The sequence below is a fragment of the Phacochoerus africanus genome, chromosome 15, assembly GCF_016906955.1.
Source record: "Phacochoerus africanus isolate WHEZ1 chromosome 15, ROS_Pafr_v1, whole genome shotgun sequence".
NCBI classification, from domain to species: Eukaryota; Metazoa; Chordata; class Mammalia; order Artiodactyla; family Suidae; genus Phacochoerus; species Phacochoerus africanus.
Window position 1 is genome coordinate 15734870 of NC_062558.1, and position 8438 is coordinate 15743307.

Below are 8438 nucleotides of genomic sequence, written 5' to 3' on the forward strand. Positions count from 1 at the left end.
ACTCCAAAAAAAAGTTTGATAGTTTATTTTAAAATTAAGCTATGCCTATCATAAGAGAACAAAAATTATTTTCCTCAACCCTTCTGAGTTCTTGCCTGAGATTCCTGTCTTAAAAGCAGATTAATAAGAGGAAAACAAGTATACATGGGAGATACTCAAGGAAAAATGAGTAACTCTCCAAGATGGCTTAGAACTCTAGCTTGAATACCATCTTCAACCAAAAACAGAAGGAAAAATTGATGGGGGCGGGGGTGGGGAGTTATGGGGAGGTAACGAAAAGCAAGCTAAACAAGGTTTGTTACGCAGATCAAAGTCAATGCCTTCTCCAGTGATAAAACTCTCTTGGGATTTAGAATCATTCTTCACTTCTTAGAAGAAAGGGAGACCTCTTTACAAAAGGAGATTTCCTTTACAAGTGTAAATTTCTCTCACAAAAGGATAACTTCTATGCTGTTTTCAGATCTTGTCCAGTATCTGCTCTTTCTCAAAATAACCCTTAGGCGTATTTTTAGGGTGACGTATTCTGCTACCTTTCACTCTCACATGATTCAGTCATTCCACTCCTATGTATTTACCCAAGGAAAGCGAGGGTATATGTCTATCCAGAGACTGGTCACATAACCTGTTCGTTGTAGTTTCATTTGCAATAGTCCCAAACTGGAAACAAGCCAAAGCTCCATTCAAAGGTGAGTGCATTAGCAAACTGTACTTAGACTACAAAGAATGCTAATCAGCAATGAAAGAAAAGTCCTACCTTTTACCTGTGACAGCATGGATGGGTCTCAGAATAACTACAGAGGAGTTGCTGCAGTGGCGCAGTGGAAACAAATCCGACTAGGAACCATGAGGTTGCAGGTTTGATCCCTGGCCTCGCTCAGTGGGTTAAGGATCCGGCATTGCCATGAGCAATTGCTGTGGTTGTGGTGTAGGCCGGCAGCTGTAGCTCCAATTAGACCCCTAGCCTGGGAACCTCCATATGCCTCGGATGAGGCCCTAAAAAGACAAAAAGACAAAAACAAACAAACAAACAAAACAAAACAAAAAGCCTATGGAGTGGGTAACCAGACATAAAAACGTACCTACTGAATAATTCTTTTTATAAAACACTCTGGAAAATGAAACTAATTTATAGTGAGGGGAAGCAGAACAGTGTGTGCCTTGAGAGGGGAGGAGCAGGAGTGGTGGGGAGGAGGAATGACAAAGAGGGGGAATAAAATACCGGAGGGTGATGAATAGGTTCACTGTCCTCATTGTGGTTGGAGGGGTTCAGAGGGAGCCTCCCCAGAATGTACCACTTTGGCATGTGGATTATCTGGCACTGAAGGCAATCAAGGCTTGAAAAACTCAAGGAGTGTAACCAAGTAGGGCCCAGTGGGGTCTCTGGGTACACAAGCCTTTCTGTGTCCCCCATTTCTCCTCTTTAGAGAATAAGCTTCAGGCTCCATGTTCTTCCCCGAGTTCCAAAGAGCAAGGTTCAAATAGTTGCTAATCAGGAACAGGAGGGGATGCAAAGACCAGGGACAAGCAGTCAAGAGACAATACTGCAGTCTTGGGACAGGGTCCTGGTTCCTCTATAAGAAATAACAATATCTTTGAGCTCTTCTGAAGAACTAAAACTCCCAACAAGAAGGAGGACCACCAGAACCAGTCCTAAGGCCACTAAACACCAGCTTTGAGAGACAATGCAAACTTGCCTCTACCTTGATCCTTATCCGAGACACTATTTTCCACTCCCAAAACTATAAAACCACCTCCTAATCTCTCCCAGAGGGGGGTGCAGTCTTTAGGGCATTAGCCTTGCTGTGACCCTCCTTTGCTGGGCCAAGCAATAGTGCCATCTTTTTCTCCTTCACCCAAAACTATGTGTCCAAGTTTCTTTTGGCACCAGCAGACAGAGGCCAAGTTTCAGCAACAAAAGGAGCTCCTCACCTCCTCCTTAAGTGCCTAAAAGAATCTGGATGGAGGGTCTAGTCCAGGAGAAGGGGATCAGCAAGGATGATGACAAAGAGCAATGGCAGGTGTGTGCACTTGCGGGGGAGCTTGGGAGAGTCTGTTCAAATTCCTCTCCAGGTCCTTGTGCCTCTGGTTGGCATGACAAACTTTTGTTTACAAAACATGTGCTCTTCCCATCTTCCTATAAATTGCCTTCCTCCTTTGCCAGCTCAGACCCCTTCTCCTTAGCTCAGGATAGTGGATAAGCCTCTTTTGCCTAACTGCCTGCAGGTTTCATTGTCTCCTGTACATATGTAATTAAATTTGTTTTTCCCCTATTAATCTGCTTTATGCCAATTTAACTATTTGAAGAGACACAAAGAACCTAGAAGGGTAGAAGAAGAATGTTTTCCTCCCCTACGTGGTCATGGCTTCACAGATGTTTACATATGTCAAATATCAAACTGTACACTTTAAATATGTACAGTGTATTGTATGTCAATTACATATCAATAAAGCTTTTTTTTTTTTTTTAAATAGCACCTAAGGAAAGCTCTCCAAATGATTTACATAAAGGGAAGGGAATATAATGAAATAATGCTATTTCTCTACTTGTGCAGGTGGGACAAGGGCAGTAGGAATTAACAAGAAGAAGCTTAATTCTCCCTCCCTCTCCCTTTTGCTCCGGAATTTTTTCCTCTGTTCTTTTCAAATGTTTGTAAATCTTTATAATGACTAAAGAACTCTCTGCCAGTCTCCCAACTAGGGAATGTTTCCTCAAGGTTCTGTGAGCCATCTTTTTAAAATGCAAACATCGAAGGAGACAGCGCCCCCTACCTCCTCAGTCCTGTGGAAGAGTAAGTATAAGTTTCCTGGAGCCTCTAGGATTTACTTTTTTTTTAATTACAGTATAGTTGATTTACGGTGTTGTGTCAATTTCTGCTATACAGCATAGTGACCCAGTCATACATACATATATATACATATATACACTCTTTCTCATACTATCTTTCATGTTCTACCCCAAGAGACTGGACATAGTTCCCTGTGCTGTACAATAGGACCCCATTGCTTATCCATTCTAAATGTAACAGTTTGCATGAGACTCTAAGATTTACTAGACATTTGTTTCTCCTCTGGATAAAGTCAACACAGGGGTTCTCCACAATTACCATGATAAAGTTAGGATGAATCAGCTGTCACAAAACGTGCTAGCAAGCCTCTTCTTTGAGGACTAGTGATGTTTATCTTGAGAACTTATATGTCATGGGTTATATCAGCATGGCTGTATAAAAAGGTAAGCTTCCTTTCTTTGCAGCCTCTTAGCCAATTGCCTGGGGTGTTGTCACATTCTGGTTCAATATTTATTCACTAACAATGCATTTATTTTCTATTACCTTTGTAAAGAGTTTGTCTGGGTTTGAAGTTCCCATCGTGGCACAGTGGAAGCAAACCGACTAGGAACCATGAGGTTGTGGGTTTGATCCCTGGCCTCGCTTAGCGGGTTAAGGATCCAGCATTGCTGTGAGCTGTGGTGTAGGTCGCAGACACAGCTCCGATCGGACATTGCTGTGGCTGTGGTGTAGGCTGGCGGGTGCAGCTCCATTTAGACTCCTAGCCTGGGAACCTCCATATGCCGCGGCAGTGGCCCTAAAAAAAAAAAGAAAAAAAGAGTTCGTCTGGGATAAAGATTTTGTTCTTAATTGTATTTCCTCAACAGTTGATACACAGACTCTTTTAAGTTTAACTTTAATTCAAATTAAAGCAAACTTAGTCTTTTATTGGGGATTTTCTAAAGTCAAAACTATAAAGCAAAATAGAATTGTATTCTTTTCTTATAGAACATAATTGCCAAAGAAGAACCAGGTCTGTTTTAAAAAGGGTGACAAGACTCTTGAAGATGTGTAAACACACCCCCTTTATCAGTTAACTGCATCCCTGTAGAATCACGAGATTCAGAGAACACTGTTATCTGATTTCAGCAGTTTCCCCACCAGTGTTTATTCTTGATACATAAATATTTTATAAAAGAAAATACCATCAAGAAGTTGAGTTTATTTTACCTCATTTAATCTTTCTACTCGTTTTCTCTAAAATAAATCAAGTTCTGTATAGAACAAAGTCTTTTGAACAATTGTCATTAGAATGATTAATGTTAAAAGGTTACACTTGATGGATTTGCTTGATTTCACACAATTGCTATACGTGTTTGAGGATCTGACTTAAATTCCAACTGAATTGCCTTAAAGTGAAGACTGGGAAATAACTAAATTCAGATAGCTGAAGTTCAAAACTAATTTTTAAACAAACACAACCTCTAGTAAATACATTTGAATTTATATTTAAAGCATTATAAAAATAAAGTGGAAGTCTATTCTTTGTTTATAGACATGCATTCAGAAATGACCTCTCACCATTAACAATAACCATGGACTCAGTTTTCAAGCGGTGATGCGTACCAAGTTCATAGCTGATTAAAATCCCTGATAAGGTTGGAGCAAAGCTGTAGAACAGATTCCATGATTTAGATTCAATAACAGTTCTTCATAGGTGAGTATCATTGCTAATATCTGCATTAAAACAACCAGCTGAAAAGAGAAACAATGAAACAGTAATTGCTTAGTTCCTCAATTTTGATGACATATTAAGTTCCTTTAAAAAAAAAATCTAAGAATCTGAATATTGCTATTAAAGAAACTTAGGACATAAAACTTAAAGCATAGAAAAACAGTATTATTTCCTATTGTGACAGATTTCACCATAGTTATATTTATTTAGCCATGAACTTCCAAGTATTGTCTTAATTCTCTACCTTGCATTTTAATTAAATTAGAATAAAACTTTTTTAATCCATGCAAGTATAATTGGATTAAATTTAGAAAATATATCACATTTAAACCTCTCTTTTGTCTTTGAGCAACATACTGTTAGAGATCATACAATCCAATCCTGTAAGCACAAGTAAGTGCTTACTTGCAACTAACAAGAGACAAGAGTTTTTTCAACAGTAAACACTGACAATATACATAATAGTTCATGCTATCCTAGGTCAGAATTAAAGACCTCATTTTCATTATGTTTTCCATCAGTTTACTTCCATAATAACTGATCTGTCATAATTTTCATATCTTCCTAACAACACTCTATAGAAGCAGCAGGAGATATTCAAATAATGCATAACATTTCTATTCAAAAAGTACATTTACCTCTCTTTTCAGAGGGAAAAGTATTGCTGATAATGGCTCCTTAAAATTCTCTTACTCAAAAGTGAGGCCATTCAACATTCAAAGAGACATGGAGGAAACTTAAATAGCATCTTAGTAAAGTGAACTGAGCCATTCTGAAAAGGCTACGTACTGTATGATCCCAACTATATGACTATCTGGAAAAGGCAAAACTGTGGAGGCAGTAGAAAGATCAGTAGTTGCCAGAGATTAGTGATTGAACAGGTGGAGCGCAGGGGATTTTTAGGGCAGTGAAACTATTCCCTTTGACACTATAATGGTGGCTACATGTCATTATACATTTGTCAAAACCCATAGACTATACCACACAGAGTGAACCTACGGTAAGCTATGGACTCTGGGTGATAGTGCTGTGTCAATGTTGGTTCACGGATTGTAACAAATGTACCATCTGGTGGGAGATGTTGATAATGGGGGAGGCTAGAGGGTGGGAAGGGTATATGGGAATTCTCCCTACTTTCTGCTCAACTTTACTGTGAAACCAAAACTGCTCTAAAATAATTGCCTAAGAATCTATTTTTAAAAAAAACCAATAAAGTCAATCCATTTCCCCTAATTTCCCTCACCAACTCCAAGCACACTTGCTTTCTCACTTCACGTCTCTGGTTCTGTAACCTTGGGTAAATTGTTTAACTTCCAGAAGTCTTTATTTCCTCACCTACAAAATGAAGACGGGAATAATCATGGCATCAGGGAAGTCTCAAAGGAACACAGACTGAAAGCATTTTTAACAGTGCCAACAAGTGTGGCGGCTCCTGCTTTGGTTACCATTGTCCACTCAGGCATCCATCTACAGGTAGGGTGTTAAAGACCTCTGGGATGATGGTCACACATGGTAGCAACGGGTGTTGGGTTTATTATTGCCTTCTTCTACTTGCTTTCCTGACTTGCTAAAATTTTTACGAGCCGTTCAATTTTTTTATAAAACACATTTTTTATTTTAAAACACCTGAAACCTGTGAATGGGAGTGGGGTTGACCAAAAGGAAAGTGTAAGAGAAAGGAAGGAAGAAAGATGATGAAGGGGAAAGAGGAAGGGTAGAGGGAGGAACGTGGAGGCTGCATGATGGATAGGATGAAAAACAGAAATAATGAAAGGAAGGAAAAAAACACCTGTCTATATGAGCGGGCATGCACTAGAATATAGAAGAATAAAGTGGTAGGTGAGAAATTAAGGCAGCTATTCAAGTGTGTATTTTTTTAAATTGAATCAGACCTATACTCTACAGGACAGCTAATACAAAAATGAAAATAACTAAAAACCAAAAGAGAGACTGTGGTAATCCCTACAGAGTTATAGGTAAAAAGATACGGCCATTCAGAAGAAGAAAGCATCGCAATGCAGCTGTAATGTTACCCAATTAACCTATTCCCTGACTTTAGAACCTGACCAGCATCTCACCCACATTCATAGAGGTGACCTCTTTATCTCTTGTCATCTTCATAACACTACTGGCATGCATAAAGCTCACTGTGAAAACAGAAATGTAGTAAGAAATACCAGGAAGCAGGGTACTTTCTAGAATCTTCTATTCATCTCCAACTCACTGCTGGGAATTTTATGCCTGTCTTAAAAGAAGATTGCTTTAAATGGACAGACTCATTCTAGATCTTGCCTTAGTTTTCTTTTTTAATCTAGATTAGTAGTTTCCAAATTTAGGGTATATGTGCTATGACTATTTGATGTTTTTATACCAGAACCATGTTCAGTGTGCTTCATGGGCTCTTTAAAATAATCTCAATAATTTTCAGTGTGTGTGTGACTTTTGCTCTGTAGGCTGATTGTAGAACATACCACCTACTTAAGGAGTGAATCACTGTATTTATTGATTAAGGGGAACCAGCCAATGAGGAATTCCCACTGCGACCTCAACCCATGGCTGTAGGTTACAGAAGCAAGCATCACTCAAAGATTAACTGGAGCCAGAAAATCTAGACAAAATCACTGGATCAGCCTTGAAACAAAAGTAGGTTAGATCTGAGCATAGACTTTTGTATGAAGCAGCCTCTGAATTGACCTATAGAGCAACAATTACATCTCTCCATATTACTGATCCTCTAATTGTTCATAGTAGTAGTGGTAAATATTTTGTTAAGTGGATGTTGGCTGAGGTAAGTCCTGTGATTCAGGTCTCATAATTACAAAATAAAGAATAGTCTGTATTTCCATTCTGACAGTAGAAATGCTCAGTAGTGTGTGAGCCTTCTCTTTGTAAAGCATTGAGCCTTTTCCCATAGTTTTCCAATTCACCCACCTTTTCTTTTTTGTCCTAATAGCCTAGAAAATGCAAAGGGAGAAGTTATGAAATTATGAGTCCAGTAGGTGGAACCAGCTCAAAATTATCACAAGAAGAAAAATCTTATCAAGAAAACCATGACTTGGAAATTGAGGAGGTTATTCATGTCAGTGATAACTAGCCCTGGTTTCTAAAGCTGAAGAGGACTCTGAAAAGGCATAGAAGAAAATCTCCATGATGATGAAATGTTTGATTTTAAAAAAACTGCATCATAGGCTCAAGCAATTACAATTCTTTACCCAGAGGAGAAAGAGAAGAGCCAGCCATCTCGGTCAGGGAAACATCTGGCACACATTCGTGGTGGGCTAAGGTAGCCCAAGCCTGGGGAAAGAGGAGAATGCAATTACTTGTCATAACTTACAGTAGAAGGAAGACCACTGAAAAGGAAGGACGAATGACAGAGCAGTACAGTTGCACAGTTGAGCACAGTAGAAACGGTAACTGAGGGAGTGCATAAAATCCTCTCCTCCAGGTCTGTTGCACGATCATGCTTTCTCTCGCTTCAGTGTGTTTCAGTGTGGTTCTGCTTAAGGAACCAAGAAGAAACTGAACAGAGTCACCATTCTGTTATGACATTTCTTACACCAGTTAATACCATTTAATAAGCATTCAAGGTACGCTTGAGATGAACACAAAGAAAACTATTTAAGTCTCTCCAATATTTATTCAGTGTCTGTTTGCTTTTTACTTTGCCTTTATCGTAATATTTGACATAAAGCAACTTCTTTTATCTTTCTGAGTTCAAAGATTTTGAGGCATTTCAAACTCTGACTCCTCTGGAAATAATGCCCCAAATCCTAAATAAAAAGAATAACAGCATAATTAATGTACTTCACTGCAGAACAAAACCAGGGTAACTCCAAATGAGAAAATCATGCACCACGTGTTACAAATCTAAAGGTCATGTGTCAACTTCAAGAAGCCGTGATGAAACACTTGACAACCTCTTATTGTTATTTAAAGAA

General features: G+C 38.8%; 1 long non-coding RNA gene across 1 annotated transcript; it reads right to left on the reverse strand.

Moving 5' to 3' along the window:
• Nucleotides 1-4018: 4018 nt before the first annotated feature.
• On the reverse strand, nucleotides 4019-8023 carry LOC125116349 (uncharacterized). Its single transcript, XR_007132303.1, has 3 exons — nucleotides 7883-8023; nucleotides 7713-7794; nucleotides 4019-4520 (listed from the first exon to the last, which is right to left on the reverse strand). It is a non-coding gene; the product is annotated as an uncharacterized LOC125116349 (long non-coding RNA).
• Between the last annotated feature and the right edge of the window lie 415 nt (nucleotides 8024-8438).